Below are 14,271 nucleotides of genomic sequence, written 5' to 3' on the forward strand. Positions count from 1 at the left end.
GGGGCCCCACTCCTCAGTGCGCTCCCAGAGAAAAGCAGTCACTCCCGTCTCCCCGGTCTCTGGCCGCACTCCGTGCTCACCTGGCCTGTGACCGAGCATTTCTTTCTCTGGCACCCTAACCCGTGTGGAGTCTCCAAACCCAGCAGATCACTGCGGTGTGCTCCCGCCACTCCTCCTGGGGGAGGAAGGGGAGTCTCCCCGGATCTGCCGCTTGTTGGGTCCCTGCTGGAGGAGCAGTGGCCCAACTGGGCCGCGGATCACAGTTTATGGCAACCCCGAGCTGAGAGCGCGCGCCTCGGCTCCGTCTCTGCAGCCGGCTTCCCCGCTCCAATACCCGGGAGCTCTGCTGCACTCAGGCACCCCAGGTCTTTCTGTGACCCCAAGGGTCCTGAGACCACACTGTCCCGGGAGGATTCCACCCCCCACTTAGCCACTGCAGCGACGTCCCTCAGTGGAGCCAAGTTCTAAAAGGTCCGATTTTGTGCTCCGCGGCTCTATCACTTGCCAGAAGCGGCCGACGGAGGCCCCCTCCCCCACCGTCTGTCCTCCCAAATATCGCCTAGGATTCACTTCTCCGCACGTCCTACCTTCCAGTAAGTGGTCGCTTCTCTGTTCAGAGAGTTGTTGCTACTCTCCTCTTTGTTCTCCTCTGAGTTCGTAGGTGTTCAGAATGGTTTGATCCCTATTCAGCTGAATTCCTGAGACCAGATGAAATCTAGGTCTCCTACTCCTCCGCCATCTTGCTCCGCTGCCCCTTGAACTTTTCTTAAGATCAGTTTCTTCATCTGTAAGATGGGGACAACATTGATTGATTTTCAAATGTATTATGAAGTGTGTGAATTTCTATATGTAAAGCCTCTAACTTTAGATTAATGACCCAATAAATGGAACTTTATTCCTATTACCTTCTGAGATCTGAAGGAATAGAGATCCACTGCTCTCTGAGCTCAAAGAGAGGTCCTCCATTCTGGTGACTCATCAAAATCACCATGAGGAATTTGAGACACAAATAGTATTAGGCTCTGCACTGTGTTAAAGGATCTGAGGTGATGTCTGGGAAGGAATATATACTTCAAAAAGCCATCCGTCAGGTTCAAGAATCACTGTCCTAGGGAGCAGGGTTAATGTGCTACTTATATTTTGGATCTTTAATCCTTAGGAAAGGGTCTGACACAAAGAAAGTGTTCAGAGAAAATCTGTTAAATGCATTATAAACAAATCTCCTCTTCACCCATGAGTGATGGCATTGATTCTGGTGTTCAGAGTGATCATTCAGAAGATGGATCATTGGACTAATTATGGCTGGTTCAATTAGGGAAAAGTACCATTACAAAGCACCCAAAGTAAAATTAATTTGGCTATACCATGTAATATAGTATAGAATAAACATTTTCTCTTTATAACGTAAAAGCTATGATTTAGAGTCTTTCTTTTGTTAGATATTTAGACTATAGTGCTCAGTGGCTGTCTCCTGTAGGGAGAGTAAGAACCCAGATTAAAGACTGCCATGTCATTTTTGCCATTACTTGTGGGGGCATTGCAAATAAGCCGTGGGATTGGTTATACAAAGTCATGTTGTTACCTTCTCCTTCCATTTCTTCTTCCCACATTGCATGGTACAGAGCTTTGAATAATGAAAACAGTAGTATTTTGTAGCCATTTGTAGATTAATGTTCAAAATGGCCAGGTTTAGTAATTCAAGGGCTACAAAAATCCTAAGAACACCTGATGGCTAAATTTCTTCTAGCCAGAAGCTGACTTTTGCTTCTGAAGCAATTTTGGATATTCTAGCCATGATTTTGTCCTTGTTGGGGAGTAAGAAATTTAAAAATAAATAATGGAGTATTAGAAAAATAGAGAAAATAGAAATGAATATTTATCAGCTCTCTAGCTTTCTTTTTGGCTTTCAATGAAAGAACAATGAAAGAAATCACAAAGATAGTATAAGTATATAAACAAATTAAGTCTGAAGGGTAAAAAACAAAGAGAAAAATATTCAGAGAATGTATTGCGGAATGAGTGAATATTTTATATATAAAAAGATTATACAAATTGTTATAAAAAGTGAGGCCTCATAAATAATTAGGCAAAATATAGTATCAGTTAATTCATAAAAAAGATCAGCATGATAACATGATCACAGGCAAAAATTCAATTTATAAACAAAAACAAATACAAAATAGAAGTAAGATTTTTACCCTCCTGAAAGGGGAAAAGGACTTATATAATGCTTATGGGAGAGCAAATTTGCACAAGCCTTGCAAAGAAAGAAATTTAGTAACATTTGTCAAGAGATGTAAAAATGATTAGATCTATTGACCTAATAATTCTACTTCTGGAAAATAATACCAAAATAATGAAAACAAAAACAAGAAATAAATCTCAGATTTGCAAGAGAAGACATATTTATTGTTTATACTATACAAATTTGGAAACAAGCTAAGAGTCTAAAAGTAGATAATGTTAGGTTAATTGTGATTCATTTATCCAATGAAATACTATGTGGATGTTAAAATTGTATGTAGATCACTTATAATAAAATATGAAGTATTATGTTATTATATTACAGGAAACACAGGATCCAAAATCATGTACAGAATGATCATAAACATGATTAAATTTAACCCTTTCTGCCCCCACAAAATAGAAAAAAATAAAGACAAGGATCTTTTCATAGAAGAATTACATCAATATGGTATCCCATGGGTTGGTTTGCAATTGAGTGGTTTTAATTGCCAATTTTTTTAAATTATATTCCTTTGGTTTTATTTACATTGTTTCTAATTACCACATATAGTGGGAAAAAGAATAACTTACTGAAAAGAATGGCCTCTAGCACTTGTTAACTCTATAGTAGGAATCCAACCTTATACTTTCAGAGGTTTGAGGGATGCCACACGGACAATTCACTCTCTGCTTGGGATGTGTCGTAGAGAGTCAAAGGGCCTTAGAAGACCTTCCCATTCGGCTTGATGAACAAATGAATAGACACATGTATTTGGTTGAGAACAAATGATTATAGTAACATTGGCTAGGAAAAAGATTAGAAATATACAGAAGTTAACACATACTGCCTCTCCAGAGAAAACTCCAGGCTTTTATGCAATGAAAGAAATAAAAGAAAAATTCGGCTATAAAAATAATTGGCAAGGCTGCATGTAAGCACAGATAACCAAATTAAAAGATAAACAATAGGAAGGTAATACAGAGAATGAATGTGAGTCTCCCTAAAGTTTGTTGTTGCTAAAACTACTTTAGCTCACTTGCTTTGGGTAGAAATCCTCTGGTGAGGACTGGAATGAAGGCTGAGTTTTCAGAAAACATTCAGAAATCATACCTATTGTCTTCTTATAGAAATTCCCAGTATGTCTGCTCAGGTGATGGATGAGATTGGCTATTTTCCTCATTAACTTCAAACTTCCTTGTTCTTTGGTAGAAAATTATTTATTCATTGTATGATTATGGGAGTATACATTTTCCAAATATAATATTAATTGTTATATATCCAAAAAAAGGAAATTGGAATTTCATTTATAAAACACTTATAAAGCACTTTTGAGGAAGCTTATGGGACCAGGCCTCTAATATTCCTTTGCCTTAAATCTTTAGGATGGATTAATTATGGGCTAAAGGAAATACAGCTGAAAAAGACCTTAGATTATATTTAGTTTAACAATCCAGCCCTTTTTTGGAGATTGAAAAACTAAAGGTTGGACAAACAAATGACTCACACAAACACAAGAATGTGAAGACATAGCTCTATCTAGAAATTGAATCTCTGAACTCCCAGATCTATGTTCTTTACTTGTTTTTCCTCCTTAAGTTTAAAAAATTAATAAATAGAGGGGGCTACACTTCTCTTCACATTTTCCCACACAGATCGGTGTCTGCTGCTGTAAATACCCGAGTCAAAAGTTGCTAGTGATCATACAAGGACATTTTTGCAAAGGGATGTACAAGCATTGGTAATGGTAATCAACATGTATCTTTTAGTATATGCACAAAGAGTGGAAAAAGCATAAGAGTTAATGATTATGCATTTATGGATTCACTTACTGGGCCTAGATTTTTAAAAAAGCATCATGTGCTCAGCAAATAGGTCCCAGACACTACAGGATTCATGTGAAAGTAAAGTGCCACAAATCCTGAACCTCTTTGTAAGTAGTTTGGTTTTCAGGAATATATTCAAAGAATATTTCTCAGAACATGGTACATATAACTGTGGTGTTGTCTGAAATAATCTCTGGTAGCACTTTTTAATTTTTATAAAGATAGTCTCTGACTTTGATGGTTTGACTTAACATTTTTTCGACTTTATGAGGGTGTGAAAGTGATATGTATTCAGTAGAAACATACTTCGGAATTTTGAATTTTGATCTTTTCCTGGGCTAGTAATATGCAGTACAGTACTCTCTCCTGACGCTGGGCAGTGCACACAAACCACAGCTCATAATCAGCCCTGTAATCATGAGGGTGAACAACGATACACTTAGAACCATTCTGTATCCATTCAGCCATTCTGTTTTTTTTTTTTAACTCTCAGTACAGTATTCAATAAATTACATGGAGTATTTAATACTTTATTATAAGATAGACTTTGTGTTAGATGATTTTGCCTAACAGTAAATGTAAGTGTTCTGAACACTAGTCTAGGTGAAGCTATGCTGTTAGGTGTATTAAATGCATTTTCAACTTCTGGTATTTTCAACTTATTAAGGCTTTATTGGGATGTAACCCCATCATAAGTGGAGGAAGTTCTGTAGTATTTATTTCATGTATGAAATTCTTTTATTTTAAGATTTTATTTATTTATTTGACAGAGAGAGACACAGCGAGAGAGGAAACACAAGCAGGGGGAGTGGGAGAGGGAGAAGCAGGCTTCCCGCAGAGCAGGGAGCCCTATGTGGGGCTTGATCCCAGGACCCTGGGATCATGACCTGAGCCGAAGGCAGACGCTTAACGACTGAGCCACCCAGGCACCCCTCATGTATGAAATTCTAACTAGCACCTCAAACCTTATTTTGTGGATGGTATTGCTAAAGGATATAAAGAAATATTTTAAGTAATTTACATTACAGGTGGTATTATAGACATGACAAAAATTGGAAAGTGGTACAAGGATAACTTAAGTTTGGCAAACAATGAATTGAGAAGTTCCTAGCACTGAAGGAATAATATTTCATAGAGAGTAGAAGACCCCTTTGGGAAATATCTGCTTGCAGGTTTAGAATTCAATTCTAGATCAATATGAGGCAACATGTTGATAAGGAGGGTTTGAAGCATTGGTCATCATAATAACCAGAGAAAAATCACCCTTGACTCAGCCCCCTACCTGTTAGGGAGGTGAATAAAGCCAAAATGTCCATCATATTGGGTTGCAACAGAACTAAATTCTTTCATGATTCACTCATTAGAATTGACACTTTTTTTGGTTTGTCTTCTAGAAATTTTAAGTGTGCAATTAAACTATACAAAGGAACCACAGAATCATTTATTATTATTATTATGCACTTCCTGTATGCTCACACTTCTTAGACTGCTATATAGTTATTCCGTTAATCTTCCCAGAAATCCTGGAAAGGTGGGCAGACATATGTATTGCAAAGAGAGCTGGAGGGACTCATGAGTCATTATTCAGGTAGGTTGTGAGTACAGCAGAGGAAAGCAACATCCAGGTTTTCTGTTTGGCTCTGCATATCCAGATCAGGATCAGCCAATGCTGAATCAACCAAAGCCATATTGTCACAGAAGTCAGGGTAGAGGCATTGGTCAAGGTGATGTGTCAGAGAAACAGTGAAACATCCTGAGATGCTGGTTTTTTATGGACTTCAGAGAAGCCCTTTGGGGTGCACTGTGGCTCCAATGACAAATTTTAATGATTATTATAAGTGATATGCAGAATTAAGAGGGCTTTGCTTGTTTAAATAACCATGTAAACACCAAGTAGACTCTTAAGCATTGAGTGGAATGAAGTTTTGATAGGCACTATGCTTGGAAGTTAATTTTTTTTCCTCTGAGTTCTGAGTTGTCATAAACGGGCATAAATGATGAAGGGGTCAGAGAGGATTCTAAGGCAGTTAATATTTCATAGGTAATGAGGTATTCCTTCCAGAAATATTTATTGAGAACTTTCTTTGCCTTATGACTCGCCATGCGGCTATTATTGTGTCTTTTGTGAAAACACTGTCTTTATGTTCATATTGACTGTTAAATAGACCCCACTGGAAGTTTGGCAGCTTGTTTGGGAGATTTACTTACTACTTCCACTTAATTGCTTTACCTATAGTTTGTGATGCCTCACATTCAATGGTAGAAATTAAAAGAAATTGCAAGCAGTCTAAATTTAGCTTATGAACTAACATATGTTCTATTTTCCAACTGCATTGCAAGCAATTCTTTTATTTATGAACAGTTTAAAAAAATTCATGACTATTTTTTTTAACCTTTGCCATTCTTTTTTCTTGGGATAAAAATTCATGACTTTTTTTTTAACCTTTGCCATTCTTTTTTCTTGGGATAAAAATTCCATATTTCATAAGATAAAATAACGGTTGAATTAAAATTTCAATGTCTTAATAGAGAGGACTTTCATCATAGGTCTACCCTGATCAGATAATTTTTTTTTTTCAGGAGAGCCAAAGAACTCCCATTGTTCTTGAACTCAGAGCCATAAAGTCTAAGGTCCATTGTTGTAACTACCTGTCATATCTGGCTCATCACAACCACCCATTACGGCCATCCCAGTTCAATATAATTCCTACTTCAATTCATTAAGCTCTATAATGAATAAGGTGTCTTGTTAAATTTTTTTTAAAGATCTATTCATCCATTTGAGAGAGAGAGCAAGAAATAGGGAAAGAGTGGGGAGAGAGGGGACATAGGGAGAGCATCTTTAAGCTGATTCCCTGCTGAGCATGGAGCCTGGCAAGGGCTCTATCTCACCACCCATGAGATCAAGACTTGAGCAGAAACCAAGAGTCAGACGCACTGAGATGACTGAGCCACCCAGGCACCCCACTAGATTTTGGGAGTAGAGTTTGGAAAATAACATCTATACTTTGAAGATGTAGTCGCTTCCTTCTCAGAGCTTACAACTTATTAGACTAGGTATTCATTAAGGAATTCATAAATTTTTAAAAATCATGCATCTATTATGTGCCTGTGCTAAGTAGTATTTTTTAATTTTTGTTTTTGCTTTTGTCAAGCCATGATTTTTCTTTTCTCCTGATCCCCAGACATAAACTTCAGGAAAGTAAAACATATATATCAATAACTGAATTACAGGGTCTTTCTGGATAAATGCTATTACAGAACTTGAATGTGTTATGACATAGAGAAGAGAAAGATAATTTCTAGCTGGGGAAGGAAGAAAAAAATCCATGAACCTGGTGGCATTTGATTAAGGCTTGGAAGATGAATAGAGAGGGTATTAAAAGCAAAAGTAAAAGAAAAAAACAAAATAAAACAAAAGCAAAAGTTGAGACAGGCATGAGAAAGCAGATGTGGGTACTGGGGAGAGTGAGGCTACTATGGGGGTAGAAATAGAGGAAAGGCAAGGTAATTTATTGAGTCTCATAGGTTTGAAAACTTGACCGTTGTTCCATAGGAAGAGACTAAATGGCAAGAGTAATGTGTCTGTCCCCAGAGATGTTAGATAGGTCTTTTCCCCCCGCTTTTCTCATTTCTGATCCTCTTTTCTCCTTCACCTGCCTTAAGTTCACTTACATTAAAATGCAGTGGAGAAATATGAGCTGCTTGCATTTTGATTGTACAGTGAGGGTGCCTTGGCGTGGCTCTTCTTCAGAATGCTGCACCCAGCTAAGTTTGTTGCAGAGGTGATATGATTCAAGTATTAACTACTGCAGTATCTAACCATCCCACCCTTTGCTGTCAAAAGCAATTAATGTGGATTACGTATATTTGAAAGAAGAATTTTTCATTTCAAACCTGGGAGCATCTCCAGCGAGGATTGGGTAGGAAAACGAATGGTATCATTTGCGTAATTTAGGGAAATATGAATAATAACTCGTATTTGGAAAAGCTTGCTCAGACTCTTCCCAATACAGTAGTGCCATATGGCTTATCAGCTAAGTGCAACCAGGAAGTTAGCATTCCATATGATACGGTAGTCTTAGGAGCAAGAGACCCCATTGTCATGTTGCATGTGCTTTGATGCAAAACAGAAAAAATAAATCAAAGCTACCAATTTTAGATTCAGTCTATATGGCTGTTAATGGATTGAAAAAATATAGTCTTTCCATCTCCAGGGATATACATAAAACTTAGATACTACTGCTGCTGGAGATATGCACTAAAGATAAAAATGAGAGGAACAGGTTGAACTTGTGAATTTAGAGATTTCAGTGGGACAAAAGAAAGGTCTGTCTTCAAGTCACTCTGTTTTCTTGGTAGGCTTAGAAGCATCATTCAGCCAGAAGCTGGGAATAGACCAGGGCGATGTCACTGGAAGCCCAGCCTACTTTAACATAATGGCCTTATGGAGCCAAGATAGCAAAATGACCTGTTATGAGTAAATCCACTTGGCTTGACTATTTTCTTTCTTTCTTTTTTTTTTTTAAAGATTTTATTTATTTGACAGAGAGAGACACAGCAGGAGAGGGAACACAAGCAAGGGGAGTGGGAGAGGGAGAAGAAGGCCTCCCTCTGAGCAGGGAGCCCTATGCGGGGCTCGATCCCAGGACCCTGGGGATCATGACCTGAGCTGAAGGCAGACGCTTAACGACTGAGCCACCCAGGAGCCCCTGGCTTCACTCTTTTCACCTTTTGTAGGGAACATGTTCACAATTGCCTTTCACAACTTTAACCAATCAGAAGTGCCAATGATGGAGTCACCTGGGAGGGGAGCATCAGAATGAACTACATATTTGGGCCTGAATCCAAGCAATTCTAGATTTACCACTTGTAAAGAAGCTTGCCAGTTTGACTCGTTCTCTTTGTCTGGTTTCTGAGTGCTGTTGGACATAAAGGCAAACCTTTCTTAGATTCATCCCATAGTTTTGCTTTGTGGCATTTTCAAGTTCCAAGGACTGGCATGGTGAAATGTAGACGGAGTTAGCAAGAGACAGCCTTGTGGAACATATCAGATGACAGGAGCTATAGCGTCGAAGTAGAAACTTCAGAAGCTGACTCCAATCTGAAATCAGGAATGAGAGTTCAATAAGTTCAATAGAAGAGGCATGCCTACACTGTCTTCAGCCTCATTTATCAACACGGTGGGTCACACTGACAGATTCATAGGAGTCTCAGATAAAAAAAAAAAGATATTAATTTTCTTTTCAGCAAGTGAAAAAAAAGGAAGAAGTGGGTGAGCATTCTCAGGTAATCTTAATTTGGTTGGACCCATTGATTGATGGTTGGATATTGATCAGTGCTAATAAAGCTGATACAGAACATAGTCCTTTTCTTAATAGCTTACACATAAGAAGATAGGATTTATCTCTGAATAAGTAGCAAACAAATTTTAAAAGTACCTATGTGTATTCTTGCTATATGGACATATGCATACTATATAATGGATATAATATTTTAAGTTTAACAATAGCTACATTTGCTAGAGCAATCTTATCAAGAAGATTGCATTCCTTTTGTTTGGGAAGTGCTCCTGTATTTTCATCTTTTATGTTTCTGGCTGTATCTTTAGCTTTCTGATTCCATCCCTCAGACCCTCAGACCCAAGTTTCTCCTACACTTCTCCTTCTTAAATCTTTCTGTTTTGCCTTTTGGAGATTTCCTCCTGTGGTTGAACAAACTTCTTTGCATTATATTCTCTTACAAGCACATTCATTTACCTTGTTGTCTTCACTAAATCCTGTTTCTCTCAGAGGTCAGAGTCCTGGCTGGCCCACTTAGGCATAGGAGTTCATTTTCCCAAGACCCACATCTGCCAGGGCCAGAAGGTAGCCCACTTCTAGACTTCCTGTGCCGATTCCACAGTGACGTCTCCAACCGCCTGAGGGAAGCCTTAGTCCCCTGAGATCTATTGCACCTGCATTCTGCCCTTATCTCCTCCTCGTTCCTGTTATGGGATGACCTCCTCTTTAGTCCCCTAAATCAGTTCTACTTTGAAAACTCACAGCCGTTCTCTCTCCTGCATATTGTGATCATCTGGGGGTCCTCATAGGCATGGCAGTGTTCCACTTGACAACCTTGCCTGTCTTGGTTTCTTGACCTCATTCCACTTATACCGCCAATCTCCATGGGGTCACACTGGACCTTCATATCAGTGCAAACCATTCTACCTCTTATATCCACAATGCTCAATCTTCTCTTTGCTGGCCTTACTCACTGGCTCTGCCTGCCATTCTGGTTGGTTTCTTCTGATTCTCCCCTCCTCCCCTCCCCCACTTATTTGCATGCCTGCTATAGACAAGGATTTTTCCTTCTGTAAACTCTACGCCATTTCCAAAACAATCATATTAAGGCCAGCTTCGGCAACAGTCGCTAATTGGTTATGTGAGTTTGGTCTGTACATTTCATGCCCCAAGTCTTTGTTTCTTTGTCTCAAAAATCTCTAATTGACTTTTGTAAGTCCTGTTAACTCTGCAGCTATCTGCAGCCAACATAGGCAAGAAGCAATGTCTTGGCATCACTTCATAAAGAGCTCTAGGCATATTATTAACTATGTTTTTGACTTCTGTGAAAAATGACTTAATGCCATTGATTTTGAACACAGCATTTACTTATGTGGATTTCATTAGAATGAGCCTAAATAATTTTCAGAAATCTAGCAACGAAAATCTATGTGCCGAGGAGCCCTGGTAGCAAAACCAATGAGAGTTTTTAAAGTCTTCGGATAATAGAGCCCCAAGTCTCCAGGAAATGGTTTAAGGATAGAGCCTCAAAGTGATTTTTTAAATATTTCTTTTCAGCAGGGCCCTTTCATCTGACCTCATTAAAATGCCTCAGCATTGTATATTCAACATACCATTTAATCAAAAGTCTCTGCTAGATTTTTCCCAAGATTCATTTGTGATCCATACGAGCAAACACTGTGGAGGGTTATAATGACGAGAAATGTAGGAGAATTATAGCAGCTTTCTTTTGTTTTTGACCAGTAAATATTTTAGTAATCCATCTCCATCTCTTAAAATTGGCTTACCTTTGAATCATGTATTACTTTCCCTTAGACAAAAATCATTGCACATGTCTGAAAATCAAAAAGATTGGAAGGAGATTCAGAGTTATATTTCCTAATATTGCTGTTTACTTCTCATGTGTAAATATAGGAAAGAATAAGCAAAATCAAGGCTGATTTTATCATTTGGCAAGAAAATAGTTAAGTTCTGCATCTTGCAGAGAGTGTTTTAATATGATCTTATTTATTGTAGATTCAATAAATATGGGGAACATCAAGTAAAGTCATTCAAGTAGACTGTTTTCATTTCATAGACGAGAAAACCGAGGCCCAGAGAGGTCAAAATAATAAGTACCTTAAAAGTGTTTATAATCATTTTAGTGTGCATTTTATTTTATTGCATTGATGTCTCATCTCCTGGATACGCATTATCTCAATCTTAAGAAAAATATTTATAGCTGGGATTAGCATGACCACACTTAAAGATATATCACAATTATGTCAGGAAATACAGAATTTACATTAACCTTATATTAATCATGGATATTGTTTGGCTTCGAGAATTACCAGAGAATGAGCAATGTGGAAAAGCTCAAGGGCTGATTTCCACTTGCCTTTGGATAGACATACAGAATATAAGAATCGTGCCTCCCAGTGTCTTCTATACCATGTGCTCTGTTAAGAACCTTGCCACTCCCCCATTGAGAGGTGAACCCCCAGGATGCCTGGGTGACAAGGTTGCTTGAGCATCCAACTCTTGCTTTTGGCTCCGGTTGTGATTTTATGGTTGTGAGATCGAGCCCCATGTCAGAGCTCTGCACTCAGCAGAGTCTGCTTAAGACTCTCTCTCTCTCCTTCTACTCCTCCCCCACTTTCTTGAATAAAAAAAAAAAAGAGATGAACCCCGATCCTCCCTTGAATCTGAGTGGACTATTTCAAACAATACAATATGGTAGAAGTGATGCTTGCTAACAGTCCAAATATAATGAGAGCCAAACTCGCCCACATGGACAGACCATACAGAGAGGTGCTGCAGAGGCTCCACTTTCTTGCTCTTCTGAACCCAGCACTGATTGACCGCAGCTGTGGGAGAGAGCCCAGGTCAGAACATCCATCCAAGTGCTTCTGAATCTCTGATCCATAGAAACTGCAATAGAATAAAATGACTGTGCTTGTTTTAAGCCACTGAGTTTTGGGGTGATTTATTATGCAACAATAGCAACTGAAACAGACAATTTTCCCCATGAGACTCTTCCCCTACCAGTCACAAGAGCCATGTAGAAGGTGGGGATGAGGCAGTATAGTTTTTATTCTCAGAAGGTTGATGTGAGGAGTCAGGTTCTGGGGCAGCTCACCTGCTGTTCATCTGGTGACTCACCTGATCAGTGTGGAGAAGCACCCAGAGTGCCCACTACTCCAGCTCTCACTAAGTCTCCTGTTTCAGATTTTTTTAATTCCTGGGCCAAGTGTACGAGCAACTCCAGGGCACAGGGTGCGGGCTTCTCCTGCACGTCGCCCTCTCGATGCGGGTTTTAGGTGCTGAGAGAAAGATGTGGGTTTCCGTCCATCCTTACAAGTTCCGGTTCATCTTCATGGGTTCCGGTTCATCTTTGCCCTTATCCACACTCATCGTTCCTTCCCAGCGGCTGGTCTGCCTGACCGATGTTGACTTAGACTCTGATTATAAACCCCTGCACTGGCTTCCATATAGTTTAAGGGCTAATCCCTATAATAATCGCTTATTCTCCGTCACTCACAGTGGCTGTGCTTCTGTGATCAAGTCCTGACTGATGCAAAGGTGCTCAGTGGGGGTGTTGATGTGCTTAATGCAGTGGGCTCCTTTCTCTGGAGATGGGTCTGGGGGCTGAGGTTACCTGAACAGTCTTGGTTCAGTCATTGTTAGGGCTTGTCTATATTTCCTAGAAAAACCGCTCGTCTTGGGAACTCGTGTAGGATCCAGCTGCAGCAGTGATATTAATGCCTGCAATGCGGATGGACAAGCTGGAGGTAAGCCTAGAATTTGGGAAATGCTCATGCAGAGATGCCTGTGAATTTTGTAAATGCCTACGCAGTAGAATCCAGCTTAAGTGAGATGAGTTCTTGGAAAGAATATATATTGATGATTTCATGAGAACATAGCTTGAGGACACTCAAGTCCATCTGCCTCCCCCCCCCAGGGGGTCTGAAGCCATTAACGTATTTATCTCCTCTGTCTCTCTCTCTCACTCCATCTAGTTGATCTTTAACGATTATTGTTATGTTTAAGACAACCAAAACCCCTGCTCATATTTGAGGTATTAGAAAAGGTTTTTGCAGATAAAAAGAATTGGTACTACCCATTGGTAAGTAAATTGATTTTGTAAAAACTTTATAAGAATTACTGCTTCAACAGTCATTCATGAGAAGCACAGGGATAACTATCTGCATTCTAAATCCGTGGTTTAGGTTTATTTTTTAAATTATGTATGTATGTATGTATGTATGTATTGAGAGAGAGAGACAGAGAAAGAGCAAAAGCAAGCAGGACTGAGGGGCAGAGGGAGAGAGAGATTCTGGAGCAAGCTCCATGCCCAGTGTGGCGCCCAATGCAGGGCTCGATCTCACAACTCTGAGATCATGACCTGAGCCAAAATCAAGAGCCCGATGTTTATCGGTTGAATCACCCAGGCACCCCTGTGGTTTAGGTTTAATAAGGAAGAGGGCTAGAGGGGTAGAGAAATTGTCCGTATGGTATCAAGTGTTTTTCATGAACTGTGGAATTTCCAGAACATTTTTGCCATTTTATGGGATGAGAAAAGCAATGTTAGATGTTTTGCTCTGATAATTGGATTGCTGTCCGAACCATTCCTTATAGATGATGGTTTCCAGAGGGAAGCTCAATTTCTTTGGCTATGTGTGTGGTCATGGGGATGAGAGAACCCATTAAAAAGAGCCTCATGCCCCTACCTTATTTTTGAATAAGGGAAATAAAGCAAGGCATAAGACAGATGGGGGCCCATCATCACTCTGTTATCAGTAATGACTAAGTCAGAAGACACAGTTTAATATGAGAGTTAAATCAGCCTATAACTCTAACACCCACAGCAGAAAGATTTATCTACTGAGTCACGGGCAGTCCCGAAGCACAGCATGCCCTGCACATGACAAAACCCTACACAGGCCACTGGGAAATTCTT

The sequence above is a fragment of the Callorhinus ursinus genome, unplaced genomic scaffold (assembly GCF_003265705.2).
Source record: "Callorhinus ursinus isolate GAN/ISIS: 27379988/994484 unplaced genomic scaffold, GSC_fseal_2.0 scaffold45, whole genome shotgun sequence".
In the NCBI taxonomy this organism is placed as follows: domain Eukaryota; kingdom Metazoa; phylum Chordata; class Mammalia; order Carnivora; family Otariidae; genus Callorhinus; species Callorhinus ursinus.